Consider the following 19732-nt stretch of genomic DNA (forward strand, 5'->3'; position numbering starts at 1 on the left):
GACAGGCACAGAGACGGTCAAGTGGGAGCCCTTGACGTATGTATACGGCGTCAATGTTACATCGAACTACCACGTTTCAGTGCTTAGATTTTTAGTGCTAACGTTTAAAATATCATCCTGTAATGTTCAGGAGGTAATATTTAGGTGTTGTTTTTCGGTTTACGTGTATTTTCATAAGTTCATAATGCGTGTAAGAATGAATACATAGTGAGAAAGCTCAGTATAGCCTAGACCTCTAGGCCCTAGTCTTCCACTGTTATCTTGTGGTAGTTTACCGTTCGGGCCACCACGGACCAACCTGGCGATCTTGGCATGGACGTTTGGACCCATTTAAGGACGATCTTGCCTACCAAGTTTGATAGATTGGCCAAGCTTTAAAAAAATCTAAAAACGCATTATCGCATTGTCAATACTTTACAGCAAATACCACCCACACGCACAATAACCCCTCCCCCCGGCCAACGCCCCGAAACCCCCCCCCCCCCCCACCCGCCCCCATTTTTTTTTTTTTTTTTTTTTTAATTTAATTTTTTTTTTTACAGTAATGCCACCACCGCTGAGGCTACGGATTCGACTTAAGTCAAGCAAAACAGTAGTACCTGTAGTGCCTTAAGACCCTAAAACATGTGAATTGTCATCAACACCCGGTTTTGGTCAACCTTTATTGAAGTCTTACAGACAGAAATTAAAGCTGCTGTGGGACCCAAGGAACATAGTAAAACAAAAGAAGCAACAAGTTCAGGTATTCCAATATAATTTAATATTAATTATTCACCTAGCCATGATCTTACGAAATTAAATCACTGTACAGTACATTTATTGTAAAGGTGGTTTCCACAAAATGCAATTTATTAACTGGTTTACTTATATGTATACAGATGAAGATGAACAAGACAGTGTACATGACAATGAGACATACAGTGTACAAGATGATGATGGAACAGACAGCACAGATGAGAACAGAGAAATAAACAAGGACTCAGTCTGTATATCTTCTGGTGTAGTAGGTATGTTGCTCATTTGTGCAATTTATGAAATACAGCTGCTTTTCCTCTGGAAAGTCCATGTAGTGTACAGTACTATTAGTATTAAATGAAACCACAATATGTACTTTGTCAGGTACAATTTATAGCATCATCATCATCTGTTCACTTGGACATCATTTGTAGACTTTTTGTTTAATACACCCTCTTTGAACAGATTCCATACCGTATACGGGTGTTTATTTAAATTTGTTTTATTTAATCTTCCAGTTGGTGACTATGTTGCTGTGATATATAATGATGATTGGTGGCCAGGACAGGTACTTGAAGTTGGTGATATGTGCTGCATCAGCTTCCTGGAAAAGAAGGGGGAAAACAAATTTATATGGCCTGTGGAGTGGAGAAAGATTGGATTGCACAGAGCCGTATATTTGCTAAGATTCCTTCTCCACCTATGCCAGTTACAAGTCGTTTCCTTGGCTTTGATTCAGCAAATGTCAGTTCCATCACATCTAGAGTGAACAACTACCTGAAAGCAAACAGAAAATAGTAGTGAGTGTCTTCCAGCTGCTGATTTTTCAATGGCTTTTGCCATGTTGATGTTAAATAATGCTGACGTAACATAAACATGGTGTCAATGTTACGTCCACAAACATTATTTCAGTTAAATCATAAAATACAACAAAAAATATAAAATACAAAAAAATATATAAAATACATAAAATACATTTTTAGCATATAGAACTTGAAAATGTTCATAGGACTAATTTAATAATTACATATTTGTAGTTTATACTTACTGTTGATTATGTAACATAAACATGGTGTCAATGTTACGTCCACACTTATTCATTTAGATCAACGAGTGTCCAAATATAGGCACTTTGGAGCTTACCAAAAGCTTCAATAATTGATATACTGTTGTAAATACAGGAACTGCATCTCAATAATAGTTATATTTCAATATGTAACTTGTAGAAACCATCAAATGATAAACACTGCATTTTTTTCATGGGATGATCTGAACAAAAGGTAATCTTTGCATAAAATATTTATTAATTCATCTCAAGAAGTTGAATTAGAAATACATTTTTTTATTATAGAACTTACAAATGTCCATAGGACTAATTTATTAATTACATATTTGTAGTTTATACTTACAGTTGGGTTCATTTTCTATGTTGATGATTATGTAACATTGACACGGTGTCAATGTTACATTATGTTACGTCCGCAATAATTCATTTAAATCAATAAGCGTAAAAAAATAGCCACTTTGGAGCTTACCAAAAGTTTCAATCAATGATATACTGTTGTAAATGAGGGAAATGTTACTCAATAATAGTTATATTTTCAATGCGTGTGTAACTTTAGGAAACTTCAAAATAAAACTCTGCACTTTATTGAAAATGACAAGAATGATTATGTTGTATATACCTCCATTTTTCATTATACCCATAGAAATGTTGTTAAAAAGTTAATTATTGGAAGAAGTTATTGTAAAATGATTCTTTTAAAGTAAATTTGAACTGATGAAATTTGAATTTTTATTAATTAAAGAATATTGGAAATTCAAATTTGGCGTCAATGTTACGTCCATATTTTTTCAGAATGTTAAGTCATAATATCAAGTACCGACTAAATACTTGTGATTTGTTGACTAAAATTTTTGTTGAAAATAAAACTTGGATAGTTGTACCATGAAAAAAGTGTCAAAGATTGTCTTTATTAGCATCTTGAAATTTTCACTTTCATGTAACACACTGTATCCCAACCTGATGGAGTGACCCATATGTGACGCAGAACCATGTCTCAGAACCGATGATGTCTGGATTGGATGTGATGTTTGTGGTCGATGCTATCAAAAGAACATTTTATTATTTTCAAAATGCATACTACATAAGTGAAGGAGTAAATCCTTCTTTAATTACAAAAGACATGGCAGAAACAATGTAGAGGACCCTGGTCAAATGTGACACAGAATCATGTCTTGGAATCAGTCTGGATGTGATGTTTGTGGTCGATGGTATCACAAGAACATTTATCTTTTTCAAAATGCATACTACATAAGTGAAGGAGTAAATCCTTCTTTAATTACAAAAGACATGGCAGAAACAATGTAGGGGACTGTAGTTATATGTGACACAGAATCATGTCTTGGAATCGGTCTGGATTGGATGTGATGTTTGTGGTCGATAGTATTAAAAGAACATTCAAATTCAATCAACTGAACAGGAGTGCGATATTTACATCGCAAGATATCGGTAAATCTAGTCACCTGCTAGATTTCTATATTTTATTTGTACAAATGTTTGTCACAGCATTTCGTGGGAGAATTTTTAAGAGTAGTCCAGAATGTCTGTACTTTTTTTATTTTCCGATTATCACTCAATATAAATCAAGTTACAATACTTTCTGATTGGTCCACAGTTGCATGACCTGACAGGCAAAAACCTAGAGTTATCAGTGTGCTAAAATTGACGTGTTGAACACCACACCGGAGTGGATGAATGAAGTGCATCCTCAGAGACATAGGTCTGAGTCACTATTTGCCTAACTGAAGAGTTGCATTATATAGATATAGAAACTATTGAAACAGAAGAACAAGAACATCAGCCCATTTAGAAACAAGAACGGTGGAGTAGAGTAAAAAGAACATCAATATACCTTCAAGATATTGGGGTGGCAGAATTCAATGTAGATAATTCAATGGTGGAAAGCTTGTGGGTTTATAGGCCTTTGACATAACTGACATTTTTCAAAAATCACCATTTTAGCTGTTTGGCCTATTGAGGGAATGATACAACTTTTGGTGTATTTAGTATTTCAAATTTATAACTAAGAATATAATTTTAATGTAAGTAAACGTTGCGACAAAGAAATGGTTTTGTGCCAAATCTATTGTTTACTGCGCAACAACTTATAACCTTGATGGCTACGCTTAGATTGGCATGATTTCATATTTTAGTACTATGGCGATGAACAACAATTTATGCGACGATGAAGAAGATTTTTATTATAACTTTTCTTATGAGGAATTTGAATTAAACGATCTACCAGAAATAGATACAGTTTTGTGAAGAGGTTGGCTTGGCCGTCGAGGGGGGTTAATACTGTGTGATTTAGACCATGGAGGAATGTAATGTTACACCAACTATGAAGTCATGTTTGGAGGCACAATCCAATATTGTTGCAGAAAAAATAATCATTCCTTGAAGCTAATGGCAACATGTTACTGTGCATTGGCAAAAGCCAAGCAATTGGAGCTTTGTCAGACCTGGTGGAAGAAGATAAAAAGAAATTTGGGGAAAGTGGTTACTCAAGATGCTGAACAAAGATGCAGAAAGACTGGACATCATTCAACAACTGACTTTCCAGTATTATCAAAGGCATAAAAAACAGAAGGTGTGGAGATCTTGCGAAATTTGTGATTCAATAGACAATGGAAATAGAGATTAAGTAAATTTAAGTATAAATGTTGATTTATTTAATTTCACAATTGTTAAAAATTGTAATTAAAAAGAAAAAGATTTCTTAAAGTCATTGTTAACAAATTATCTGTAAAATTATATATATTAAAGCATTATAATATTTTATGTAATTTTATTAAATCCTAAATGTTGTTCATAATCATAGGTAAAATTTTAATGCAATTCGCACTAGTAACAAAATAGGTGGTGGACGATACTGTATTACCGTAGTTCCTCGGGTATAATCCCACCCCCGACTTTACGATTACCTTCTCACGCAAGCATATCCCCGGGCAAAGTCCCAGTGTATAATTCAATATTAGGCCAGAGGTGGGCCTAGGCCTACTGTAGCTAGCTAGGCCGACGTCAATATTTTTAAAGAAATTCTCACCAAAAAATAGATTAATTTCTCTGAATTTGGCTGACTTAAAACTCATCAAACATTGTTAAGTTGAATACAACCTTAAGGCTAGCATGTCCCGATCGTCACGCTCTGTACATCGCCGTGTACATTCTTATTTGTTGTTTACACTACTGCATGCTTGATTACCGTAAAAAAAACACCGCCCTCTATACCAACCGGCTTGTGCAGTAGTTTGTGTCACATGCAACAACATGCAATTTACACAGAGAGCTCGAGCGTGGGTGAACCGCCGGGAGACGGAGAACTCGTATGATCGATTTCATGTCGATTTAGGAAGCTATAGGCCTAGATCACATTTTAGGGTATTTTTTAAGTAGAAATCTGGTGGAAAATCTATACGGTAGGCATAGCACAGGTAAGACCAATTAGGCCGCCTACAGTAGGTCTAGATGGCCTGGCCGTCTAATTGCTAGGCCTAGCCTACATCGGAATATAGCTTTAGATCGTAGCTAGAAGAAATATCGTCATTTTCAATTCATGCAGTGGGAAATCCCAGGGTATAGTCCCACCTACCAAATTCGGGCAAATTTCACGTACAAGGGGGGTGGGATTATACCCGGGGAACTACGGTAATAGAAAATTTGCATAAATTAGTCATATTCAACAAATCATAAACATTAACACATTCACCGCCAGGCATTTTTGCTAAATTCATCCGTTTTTCAAGCTCAACGTGGAGGTGTGTTTTTTTTATCAGATAGACATTTACATATGTTTGTCTTAAACTTGCTGATTATGTAGAACATCTATTTTTTCTCCTCATCACTAAAACAGCTAAAGGAGATAAGCATTATTTTTCATTTACTTGCAATGATTTATTTCTGTCTTGACTGTTGATTGTAAAATAAAAAGATATTTATACAGAAAGGAGAATAGCAAAAGAGAGAATGAATGAATTCTTAGACGTCAACACCAACATCCACATCAACATCCTCATCAACACTAACATCCACATCAATACCAACATCCACATCCACACCTAAAACTTCACATGAACTAACATCATCGTCGTCATCACCAGGCTCACAAGCATCTGCAAGCATTTGCAACCTACGCCTTCACCCACCTTGCAGGAAATTTCTGATGCATTAAACAAGAAAATGGATGACCAAAAAGGTAAAACTTACTATGCAAATGTACGCCTATCAATATTTCATTTATTGTGTGAAAGCCAAGAGAAAATATAATTTTAAATTAAACCACATGGACAAAATTGAGAGTTAAAGCCTTAATCGAGTTGTGCAGAGTAAAACTGAATATGGTTAACATGCCCATAAGTACAACTGGAACAATAATATATGCATATATCAGCATGGAAGTCCAAGATAAGTAGTTGCCTGATAACAGAGGAGTTTACCGAAAAGGAGATGCTCACTCAAACAATCTCTAGGAAGGAGAAGGGATTGTGATCGGTATGATCCTGAGAAAATTAAAAGGATTAAAGATCAGTTACTAATTAACTATACTTAATAGTGCTCAGTCATATATCAATTTCCATATTTTTTTTACTCATCTTTTTGGGTGGTGTGGTTAAATTCAGGCCATGAAAGGAGGCTAGGAGCAGGGTCATAATTTGGCAATAGTATAAAACATAACATAAATTTCAGAGAACATAACTGGCACTTTAGCTTGGAATAACATCGTTATTCCAGCCCTGATGTTGATGTACACAAAGGCGGGATAACCAAGCTTTAAACCTATATCATTATTTTTATAATGGAGTTTGCTGTGAATAAAAATACAACCAGTAAGTTGGAATCACAAATCCCAATGCTCAAATACTGCCCTTCAGGCCTCCAGATATTTGAGTCATCCTACTCTCCTACAAAAATACAATTTCTCCCAATATTTTGGATAAAAAATATCCTGATATATGTATACATTTGTAGTTTCTACTACATATGATACAGAAGAGAACAGAAAATATACAAAATTCCTAACAAATTTGTGAACTTGCTGTGCCAATTGCTGAGATTTTTAATTGTTTATTCAAAGATGGAAAAGTAACAGCAAAAGGGAAGGATGCAAACATCCAATACCTAAAGAAAAGCCAGCAACTATCTAAACTCCTACCAATATCACTAGCAACAATGTAGATGGCAAGAAAACATTCTAGATCTTGGCAAGAGCAAACATACCAAGTGCTTCTACACAATTACTCAAAAGGCGCATTGACCAATATATGAAAAGGCTTCATCCTAGGATAATACTCAACATGTATTCTTTTCATCAAAGGATTGCAAATTGCCAAGAGATTACACAGATGAAGAACAGTTGAGATACCTTGAATGGAATCGCACTACTACATATATCTTAGATATTGTCCCCCTGAAAAAATAATTATTTAAAATTTTTTTTCTTGAATATGCCATTTTAATTTCACATAATAATTATCCACTTTGACCAAAATTAAATCAAAAAAAATTTTGTAATTTAAAGCATTATTTTTCTTTTTTTTTCTACGTTAGTGCTTAACATCATTAAAACTACAAAATAAACTATTCAAAGTCTGATTTATCTTCATTTTTCATGTTTTTGGGGGACAACACATCTTTACCTTTTATATTATAAATATATATATATATATAAATATATAAAACTGTTTTTGTTCCTTAAATTCCTGAAATTAAGATAAATGTACTAGCAGGGATCAGAAAACAAAACAAAATCCATAAAGCTAAAAAAACCATAGAAAGGCAAAGAATCCAACCTTAACTTTCAAAAGATTTACTTGCATACGAATATGACCAAAGAATTAAGTCATATCAGTTTCTTTTGGCTCCAAAAACTGGGTTAATATTGTTTTTAAAAGAAATTTTCCCTGACATAGGTATTCTTTTTTATCTTTCATTTTTTAATGTTCTTACATCCGAAATGTCTAAATTAGGTAAGACCAGACCTGGGTAAGGTTTTTATAAAACAAATCAGTGACAATATTGATTTTTTTTATATAGATTAATGTTAAGTTAAGTTATCCAAATTTAAAGTAATCTATCTATTAAATACACAGAAAAATATATATGCACACAATGTGAATTTAGTCAAAAAGCATCAATGTTTGGTTCCATTGGAGCAATGGCTACACATCACACTCCATAAAGTACAGCATGCCTGCCTTCATGTGTAGCTGCATTTCATAACTGCCCACTCTCTGTTTGCAGGAAGGACTCTGGTTAAATGTTATCGTCTGCTTTCATCTATCTCCCATCTTCATTTAGCAGCTTTATCATCACTCCAGGCAAATATTTTACTGTACATGTACTGCACAATAGAGGTATTTAACTGTTTTTGCGAATCTTTTGGAGTATTTAAAAAAAAAAATTTGTGTATTAAGTGATAATCCGGCTGTTTGGTGTGCATTTTGTAGATTCCACATTTGGTATTTCTTAAAACAATCTGATTTCCTGACAATCCATACATAAATACACACTCTTCATAGTTCTTTGGATAATGCTAATACCATCTGCTTGTATTATGTAACAACAAATTGACACAGTTTCCTGAATTATGGTAGCTAAGAGCAAAACTATACATCAGTGTTATCAAATCTAATGCAGTAGTAACAGAAATTGCGTCCCCATCATTTTCAGTTTAATAGTGTTTTACTCAGGCCTATACCTACACGGCCTTCAACAAAATGTTATGGACAACGTGCCTTTTCGTGGTCAGCTGCTCTTCCAAATTATATCAGAAATGCTGAATCACTCACCACATTCAAACAACTCCTGAAATCCCACCTTTTTATTTTGCATTTTCTTTACTTTTTGCTCTTCTTTTTTCTGTTGATTGTTCAGCGCTTAGAGGCGTCCTGCATTTTGCGCTTTAGTAAATTGAACATTATTATTATTATGTGCAATCTCAATTTCCTTGATTAGATTAGAAAAACATGGTCCTTCTCAATTGTCAAAATATGTTATTGCCACATGAAATGGTTAATTCAGGTATGATACAGTATTTAGAGAAAGAGAAATCTTTATTCAGGTATACCCTTCTATATTCCTGGTGTAGTCATCGTGCATGGCAATATACATTTATAGTTCATATACCAAGAATGCGTATACAATCATGTTTAAGCTGATCCAACAAACTTGAGTTCAACAGTCAGTTTATTTCTGAAGTCAGATAGTATTCCAGAGACCTTCTTTGAAAGAAGCTGCAAGGATGGACAGAATGTCACAGTATCTAATGTAGCTGTATGAAGGAAGACATGGTATGTACATCTGCAGTGTGGAGTGTGCTGTTGACACTTACTAAAATTGATCATACATGTTTATATATAAAAAGACTAATCCACAATATTCACATTTTGTGTCTACATTATATATTTACTGTATATTTAAGTAGAAGAAGGAAAAATGTATTTATCTTGCTTGTTTTCAAGTGATAATTAAATTGAATGAAAATGAGATTTACTAGCAGCTAGCATTAATCATTTATTACTACTACTATTAGTGTAATACCCATTGGTTTTCACATTTTAATTGATGCATTTTAGTTACTGGTAGACTGTTCGAAAAATTAAAAAAACAATCTTCTATCAACTGTCAACTATGACACAATGTAAAGTACTTTTCAATCACAAATACTATACTATAGTAAAGCAAATGGCAAAACAGTTTTAACAATGTTGATACCTTGTTGATATTTGGAGGGCTCGCAAAAAAACCAAACAAAATTTAATTGATATTTCTAATAGTTTTTGAGAACAGATGAAGAATTTGAAGATGCTGTTCATACACAAGGAAGAAGTTGATGAATGGATAAGAACATGTCGCATAGATTTTTTCATACCTCATGCTAAATATTCCTAAAGCAAAAAAAAGAAACGCTTAATGCAATAATTACTGAGGTATAGTAAAACTAGTAATTGCATCCATTCACATAAAATATCTATCCTAAACTTGCTGGGTCAGTTTAAAAGACAAGTATGAGCATAGTCCTCTTACACTGTTAAAAACAATAGAAGTACAGAGCTTTCTAGGTTAATGGTCAAGTCTTGAAAAAGATGTTATCGGTTTGAAGACCGGCACTATATAAAGATGAATTACTTTCAATTACAAAACAACAAAAAACCACACATGCAGAGAATAATTGCAGACTGAGGTGTGTGAAGATATGAAATGTGACTGAATGCACTAAAAATTAATCGTGAGTATAACATCGCACCAAGAAGAAGATGCAATGCTACTATATATCTCTGTGTCAAGGACTGTTCCTCAACATACCCACCTGATGATAGTTGCTGGCTGTATTATGAACCTATTAGAATAGTGCTATCAAACTTTTACATCCAAGTTAAACAGAATGACTACAGTAGGATTTCGGAACATTAGAAGTGCGTGAAGATGAAATCCATTCCGTTGCATAATACAGTGTTTTGCGTTTTGCACGCTGTGGCCAGGTCAGTGGAAAAATTGCTGACATTAGAAGTACAGTTGATACTCAAATGATCAAGTCAAGAAGCACAAACTGGAAAAGATGGTGCTGCTTACATAAAAGAAAAATTGACCAATCTAGAGAATAATATTAACAAAAGAGGTGTTAGGCAATCGTGCTTTAAAATTAGATTTGAATCAAATGGTAAGCTTGCTCCCGTCAAGTTGAACAAAACTCATGCAATTGCGATTATCGCTCCATCCCCTTCCGGCGAAGAAGAAGAAACGTTTGCCCACAGAACTCAATTATAAAAAATACTCTTCCAGATAATGTCCAAGCCAGTCTAGGTCTGAAAGCGCAGTATAGCGAATACAATTTGGTACAAGCAATATGGAAACATTTCAACGCCATGATCACTATCCTGCGCAAAGATGACATTCCAACATTAAAGCATAAAGATCTAGATGGCTCTTTGACTTTGGTTACCAACACACCGATATTTCAGAATATAAAGATAATGCAGAACGATTCTACCAACTTTTTAAGCTTCGTTATACAACAGCAGGATTAACGCCTTACATGATGAAGCTGGTGGACATCGCCCCAACCTTTATGGAAAACTTTCCATTTTCACTAGGAAGAATGCAATCAGAAGGAGGTGAACATGCAAACTACCAACATAATCGCTTCTTCTATACGCACACGACCAGGTGGTGGGAAGTCTGAGGAGGCGTATGATTCCATTCTATGTACCATGAACAATATGTACAAAAGAATTTCATACCAAATTATGAGTGATAGTAGTAGTGGCAAACTTGCTGCTGAGGCTTTTCTGACCTATAAGAATAGATGTTTGGTTAAAGGCGGTATCCGAAAGTTTACCAATCCCTTGGATATGAAGTGCCCGGTTGTTGAAAACCAAACTACTACTAGTACTACTAATGAGGATGATGCCACAGAGAATAAACTTTTCAAAAATTATAATTTTGTTTTAAGTGGGACTGTCCCAAAACACAAAGGGAAATCATACAACCATGACAAAATGACCACACTAATAAAATTACATGGTGGACGAGTTAAGAAAAGCCTACCAAAGCATACAAGCACCAAGAAGTACACTATTTTAGCAAATGAAAATTTATCAACAAAGCTAAAACTTCCATCACAGATCAGAGGAGGAATTCAGATGGTGTTTGATATAATTGGATATTCATTTATTTTTGATTCCGTTACAAATGGTGTGGTCCAAAATAAGGAACAGTTTAAGATCACCTTTGAACATTGCAGCGCAACGACCACAAATGTTTCGTTAGAAGACAAACATTTTAAAAGGAAGCAGCTATCCACATTTCTAAAAAAAAGGAAGAAGTGTTCCCAAATAAAAAAATAAAAAAAACTCAAAAAAGGAAACCCAGGTTTGCTCTATGTTACGAAAAAAATAAAGGAACATAAAAGTATTTCGTTTCAACAAAGCCAAGACCTTTTTAAAGTGTAATTTGATGAATACAAACATATGGATGATAGTGAAAAGAAGCGTGTTGCTACAGAATGGAAGAAAGAGGTGCAACGCAAGAACCACCTTATTGACAAGTACAACGAGAAAAGACCTACTTACCAAGATTTCCTTTCATACACAAAGGGAAAATAACTGTTCTCAGCCTGAGCAATGCATAGAAACAAATTTTCTTTGTTTGTGTTCGATTGACAATACCCATAAAAAACACTTATTTGGGTTACAATTACAAGCTTAACAATATTTGTTTTATTTTTGCTGTACTGTCCAATGAGTACGGTACTAAAGTATACCCTGTTTTCTTTGTAAAGTATCAAACATTTTTACAGTTACTTGACGTAGCACTGTAGTATACATAGTGGTTCTGTGTTTAGTGTTAGTTTTATAATATATTTTAATTTGTGATAGTTGTATGCATAAGAAACAAATTTTCTAAATACATTTTTACTTCTCTGTGTTCGAATGACAATACCGATAAAAAAACACTTATTTGGGTTACAATTACAAGCTTAACAATATTTGTTTGATTTTTGCTGTACTGTCCAATGAGTACGGTACTAAAGTATACCCTGTTTTCTTTGTAAAGTATCGTAAACATTTTTACAGACTTGACGTAGCACTGTGGTAGTGGTAGTGTTAGTATTTGTAACTTTTGTAACTTGTAGTAAAGTAATAAAATACACAAACGTTGGTTACTCCATGGTTTTATGTACTTTTTTATATAAATTGTGTAAATAAATTGGTAAATTTAAACACCACACTGTATTTGTGTCATACTTATTGCATTTGTTATTTTATATTTTAAAAAAAAACTTATTCACCCAGAAGATCTAATGGATTCCCCTCCCCCACTTCCCCTCAATTTCAAAATCATAAATTAAATTCAGCGCTTCATTTTACAACTCCTCCACTAAACTCCTGAATCCGCCACTGATTCATATATTGGTGATTGTTTAATCTACAATTAATTCAGTTATTGTATTTACATCATTTTGAAAATAAAAATAATAAGATACTGCACAGTATAAACTATTCTTTAATCTCTCCTTTAGATTGACTACAGAAATTGCTGAACCATGTAGGAATTTTCATGAGCTGTCCAGGTGACCTTGTTGTAAATTACCCAATAGTACCATTGGGTTGTATTTGATGGGCAGTTAATATAATCAAATTACAGTTGTGTGTTTTATGGGCTGACACTCTTGACAGGCTTGTGGACCATTTCTGCTAAGGGAGAGTTTTGCCTCATGTATTCTGCACTGTATGTAGTACATACAGTATATAGTGTATACTGTATATCCTAATAGACATGACACAAAATAGAGAGCACACTAAAACTTGTTCAATGGCATAATCGTTTTTTACCTGTGTGCAATATTCTAACGTACGATGTGCACGTGGCGTTTGCGCTGTGGATAACCTAACTCGTTCATATTGACGAGTTCATGCGGCCATATTTGCTTTATTCACCATTTTATTAACTTTATAACCGCGAACCAAAAATACCTGCCGAATATACTGATGAAGACCTGGTTTGGGTAAGTAGATCCTATTTTGATCTAAAAACCACACTTGTGCATTACCACATCTTTTTGTTTAGTGAATGTCATCTTTTTCCATTTTTGATAGCTATCAGACATACCAAAAACATCAATGTCGACGGAACAAAACCAGGCAGCAATAAAAGCGATGGTAAAAACAACAAAAGACCGGGTTTTAAAAAACATTCAACAACAAAAATCGGCACAAGTCAGGAAGAGTGTGAAGAAAATTTTTAGTACGCCGATAACAGCCGACATGAAAGTGATTAATCGTGATTAATTAAAACTAATGACATAGTGTCCGAAAAGTCAACCATAATAAGTAATAACTAATAAAGCTCTTGAAATTGTTCTAATGAAATAATATTATAATAACAATTGATAAATAACATATTCAATTCCAGGTTAGATATCCACAGCAAATACTACTAGTATACCTAAACTTGTTAGGAGAAATTCAAGAACAAGTTGAGACCATCAAGATGAACTGGAAGTAAAGAAATCACATATTAACAAAAATGAGCTCACATATACAGTACATAGATCAACCATTGCATGCTATTAATATGATTCATTGTTATTTTATTATTAACACATTTCTACAGATGAGATTCAACAAGGAAATTGTGGGAAGTGAGCAAGAAAGTTGGATGTATCAACATCTGTTCATTACAAACAAGACAGGCCGGCATGAAAGTGCTCGTCCGCAATCAAAGAAAGCGGAACATAAAAGGGTCTTAATTTTACAGGACCCTTTAAAGTTTTAGAGGTTAATGGCAAAGTCTTGATCGTTAAAGATGAAAAGAAGGTTAAAGTCGTAAATGTAGACTTTGCCAAATTTTTTAACAAAAGTAAGTTCACCACAGTAATACGATTACCTTTACTGTAGTTGGATAATTTCTAAATCGAAATTTCTCATTACAAAAGAGAGCCATGAGTTGAACATGCTTTTTATGTTTGTTTTGATCTCTTTTATTTAATGTAAGCATGTTTAGGTTCACCCTTTATAAAAAATATTGTTAAATTGTTTTATAATACTATGTTCTGTATGTTTATTTGTTTTCTGAACAAGAGCAAGAAATGAATTACATTATTAATTATTGGGCTGTATAATATCATTATGCTTTTAAATTGCAGTTCATAGATGTGTACATAGAAATGTTAACGCATAGGAATAAGGTTGGTACTGTATTCCATTGTCAAAATATAGTTAAATATAAATTAATAATGACCTTATAATTTTACAGTAAGCCCAACAGGACTGGTGAATTAGTATTTTCACAAAATTGAATATAAATGTAACAATACCACTATCTTCAACAGTAAAAGATAACTGTAATGTGCTTTCAAATTGTAAGCATATGCTTTCTATTGTGTCATACAGGAACAGAAAATACACAGAATTAATGCAGTGATTATGACAGAAATTTTGAAAGGAAAGTGTCAAGAAAACTATCTGAGAAGGGCAAGGATTTCGAACAACCAGCAAGTTTCTGTCCATGTGGCAGCACAACATCTTTTATAAACAACATGAAGTCACGGATACTGATAGTGTCCCTAAAACATGATGAATTAAATAAAAGCACACTGAGTAATCAATATTCCTGAATTTTATATTGAATGACATCAGTCACGAAGATTCAAATTGATTCACATGCCTTTATTTCACATGAGATACAAACTGACTAGATGTCCAGAAATGTTTTCACACTATGGATTGTTATAGATATGTTTATTTCATTAGGCGCCTTCGGTAAATTATTTCAAACGACAAGAACGCGTTCAGGCACGTTTGCTATTGTATTACGACAAAGGTCGTAAAGACGCGTTTGGCAGACCATTTGGGGGAACCCCGTTTGGACGCGTTTATTCACGTTTGGCATGTTGCTCCGCCCCATTGAACGTTTGACTGATCAGCATTATTGTTTGTCATTTTGTACGATTCCTTCATTGAGTATTAAATTTCCAGATAATGGCATATTGTTCTTTACACGCCCGCCGTTTGTCAAGACGTACTTTACATAAAAATTACTTTTTAAAGCTTGGTACTAGGGCCTAGTCTCTAGAGGAGGCCTAGGCCTACCATGGAGAAACTCCATGCATGGAGTTATACTCCTTACCGAATTACGGAAAAATATACAAAAACAACAATGCGTACAATATCGCTACAAACGCGATTCCTTGTTTGTGGGGATTCCCTTGATACGGCCCCACACAGCCCGTAAACAACATTGCAATGTAATAATAATGCGGCCTACGTACTACCTTGGGTTAGCGAATTATAAAAAAACAACACCTAGGCTAGGACACCAACAAAATATATGCAAGATAAATATATATTCCATGTTAAGATTTAAGATATGCCTTTTAAATTATTAAAGAAAATGCCTGACTAGAATTTGGATGGAGGGGAAAAAAACATGTGAATCGCGCGCGGGAACAGTTTTTAGAGCAGCTAAAGAGAGTATTATTATTACGTTTCATGTCATGTGACACAAAATCCAGGTACACGTAATTAGCCACCGATGTTTAAAAAAAACATGTGAGAGGTTGCGGTAAACAGAGAGTATCGTGTTTCATGCCATGTGACCAAAAAAAAACTAGGCATGTATTTATTACGGTCTTCTGTCGGCAGTCTTTTTGAGCGACCGACTGAACGTTCTGATACTATATTTAGAATGAAAATTGTTGACGATCTTTTTTTGTCGGGATCGTTTCTGGATCGACTGGACGTTCGCTATATTATTTTTATAAGTTGGCCTAGTCATTTTGTTGGATTGTGTCTCTACGTTCGTTTACATCGTGGAAAATTTATTTAATGGCTGGAAATTATAACGCATAGGAAACTGAGATACAGTCCGTTGTGGAAATAATTATGGCGCTATGCGCCTAAAATTTCGTGCACCCTGTCCGCACCCTGTGGTTTAATGTGTTTACACACACAGCAGGGATTCCATTAACAATAAGTCTAAGGCCATGCATCTGTACTGTTACTAACTTTTAATCAATTTTTGTACTTTTTTCAGTCAGTATATGTACATTAAATTCCCTATAATTATTTAGTTAATTAAAATAGCTTTTGAATGAAAAAAATCGGTGCCGTATTAAGCATTTTACGAAGTAGGGACGTTTTTTTTGTATCAAGCTTTAAAAACACAGGCTGTTCCACCTTAGTTGCCAATTCCCTCTGCTATTTGTTTACCTTTGGTTTGTTCCATTAGTGAGTGAATCATAAAATGTGCTAGTATTAATCTGAAAGTGCTTTGATTAGTATTAATGTCCTTGGAAATAAATAAAAGCATAAAAGTGTGTGCGGTATATTAAATTTAAAATAAAAGAAGTAGTAAAACCCATACATTATTATTTAATAAAAATGTAGAATAGATGTGGCTTCCCATTACATAATGGAATGATCAAACAGAAATCGCCCAAAACATGTGTGTGCTCATCATGGAGGAGAAAATCCGTGGTGTACATGTGTGATTGCATGGACATGATTTTCAATCAACATAGTTTGTTGTTATATAGAATCTCATTCACCAAAAGGAATTTTAGGCTACGATTGTTTTAACGCACCATAATAAATTAAAAATGGTGTTTAGTTACAGAGGCTAGGCCCAAGTCTGGGATTCAGTAAAGTATAGTTAATTCGATGGCTTTTAGCTAGCTAGGAATAACCTAAATCGACCACAATCAATATGCCGGCCGGCCTAGTAAAAAGTAACTAGGCCTAGCCCTAGCTGGGCCTAGAACTAAATATGGTACATTCCTGTGAAAATAAGCTAGCTATTGCATTATTTTAATAACCTACTCAGGCTAGTATATCAACTCCCTGGCTGGTATAGTATAATAAATATATATAGTATAGTATAATAAGCTTAATACGGTCGAATGGAAAAACAGTACGTGAATAAGGTGCATATCATCGTTGCAGGGTTAGGGGGTGCAAACAAAACATTCAACAGCCGGATAAATGAGTGAAAAACAACGTGCTAAAATCGTAACTCTGTAAATACTGCATCAATTTTATCCATTCAAAAACTAAATTAATGTGCCTCTTGCTAAAAAAAAATGTTTTTAACGATGCAATCGTGTTCTGATAATGTTTATGTAAAATTAATTATGTATAATCAGAATTGCTTATCATAGCGTTTCCCATGGTTCAAACACCGTACTGTTAAAATAGATTTCTTTCAGATTACCGACGATTTTTTAACTTTTATCTGAAATATAAATTGATATATCTAGTATTTAGTAACGGTAAATAGCGCGATATTAATACTGTCATAATAATATGAAGATACGATTTAGTGATGCTTATAACGATTTATTCGTGTAAACGTGATTTGGCGCCAAGTAGCTATGCAAAGCGACGATTTGCTGTCACTCGCTCGCGATCAACTGGGCCTAGCTAAATTGCGGTTATTTTTACAATTTGTGAACTGCCGATCGGTTATATAATCATTGCGCTACAAATACAGCATTGTACATTTTATTTCACTTTAAAATCTACGAAAACCGTTTGTTTATGCTTCACCGTATACCGTGATGTTTGCCGCGAAAGGGGGTTCCCCGATTAGTTTGCAAGAGTCCGAGATAATAGAAAACGCGACTCTGTGACAAAAACGTGTTCGAACGTCGATGTTTTGTTTGAACTGGCAAGACAAAGGGAAGCCGTTTGCGTGACACAAACGCGCTACAACGCTCCGGCTCCGTTTGGAAAGGCGTGTCGGGAACGTGGTCCTACTCATGAATATTCAATTAGATGCACTAATTAGAACGGTTGATTGTCAAACACGTTTCAACGACGGTCAAAATCGAAACGCGTTCTTGTCGTTTGAAATAATTTACCGAAGGCGCCTTAGGTTGACTAGTTTGAGAATCGTCACTGGACACTTGTGGTATATATGTGTAAAATATATAAACTATAACTTTTAGGGACATGTTTTTTCCACATTACTACATTATCATATACTTTATTTTAAGAAGTGATATACAAATTGTCTTCATATTTCTTGGATAAATATGTATTGGGAAATTTGTTTAAAATATTAATTGCAAATTATTCGCTTAAAAAGCACTACAATATAAAATATAAAGTAAATTGTGATTAATTAAAACTATTATTGGCAAATGACATAGTGTCCGACAAGTCAACCATAATAAGTAATAACTAATAAAGCTCTTGTTCTAATGAATATTATTATTATAATAACAATTGATAAATAACATATTCAATTCCAGGTTAGATACCCACAGCAAAGACTACTAGTATACCTAAACTTGTTAGGAGAAATTCAAGAACAAGTTGAGACCATCAAGATGAACTGGAAGTAAGAAATCACATATTAACAACGAAAATGAGCTCACATATACAGTACATAAATTAACCATTGCATGCTATTAATATGATTCATTGTGGGAAGTGAGCAAGAAAGTTGGGATGTATCAACATCTGTTCATTCCAAACAACAAGACAAGCCGGCATGAAAGTGCTCGTCCGCAATCAAAGAAAGCGGAACATAAAAGGCAAAAAAGTGTAATTTTACAGGATCGACCCTTTAAAGTTTTAGAAGTTAATGGCAATGTCTTGACCGTTAAAGATGAAAAGAGGGTTAAAGTCGTAAATTCAAAAGTAAGTTCACCCCAGTAATATATTAGGGCTGTCTAAAATATTAGGTATCCCCGTAAAGGATTGCACCCCCTATAATAACAGTTAATTTACTATCTATTATAGGGGATGCAATATATTAGGACTGCCTATACCGTGACAGATTGTTTAGTGAATGTCATCTTTTTCCATTATGATAGCTATCAGACATACCAAAAATATCAACGTCGACGGAACAAAACCAGGCAGCAATAAAAGCGATGGTAAAAACCACAAAAGACCGGGTTTTAAAAAACATTCAACAAAAACAATCAGCACAAGTCAGGAAGAGTATGAAGAAAATTGTTTATATACTGTTATATTGTGAGCTCACATACAGTACATAAATTAACCATTCATTGTTATTTTATTATTAGCAAATTTCTACAGATGAGATTCAACAAGGAAATTGTGGGAAGTGAGCAAGAAATTTGGGATGTATCAACATCTGTTCATTCCAAGCAACAAGACAGTTTGTCATGTGATGTATTTGTACTAAAGGTAGATATGAACAATTACGGTACAGTACATACATTCGTTATCAAACAAATCAACTTTTTCTAATTATATGCCGTGTATGTAACATAGTTACTGAAGATAATTGATTGAGCGAACAACTATTAAATACTTGGGGAAAGTGTACGTATAAGCGAGATGCACAATATTCAATGTGATGAGGAAAGGAAGGCAACAAAAGGATAGTCTAATTCACTGTGTTCATATAACATGATTTAAATTTTTTTCTTTAATAACTAGGAATAGCTACAGAAATATA

At 34.1% G+C, this 19732-nt stretch overlaps 1 long non-coding RNA gene across 1 annotated transcript; it reads left to right on the plus strand.

Annotated features, from left to right (window-relative positions):
- Positions 1–589: 589 nt before the first annotated feature.
- On the plus strand, positions 590–1514 carry LOC140046704 (uncharacterized). The gene is made up of 3 exons (XR_011844823.1): positions 590–742; positions 879–1007; positions 1254–1514. It is a non-coding gene; the product is annotated as an uncharacterized lncRNA (long non-coding RNA).
- Positions 1515–19732: the final 18218 nt, after the last annotated feature.

The sequence above is a fragment of the Antedon mediterranea genome, chromosome 4 (genome assembly GCF_964355755.1).
Source record: "Antedon mediterranea chromosome 4, ecAntMedi1.1, whole genome shotgun sequence".
Classification (NCBI taxonomy): domain Eukaryota; kingdom Metazoa; phylum Echinodermata; class Crinoidea; order Comatulida; family Antedonidae; genus Antedon; species Antedon mediterranea.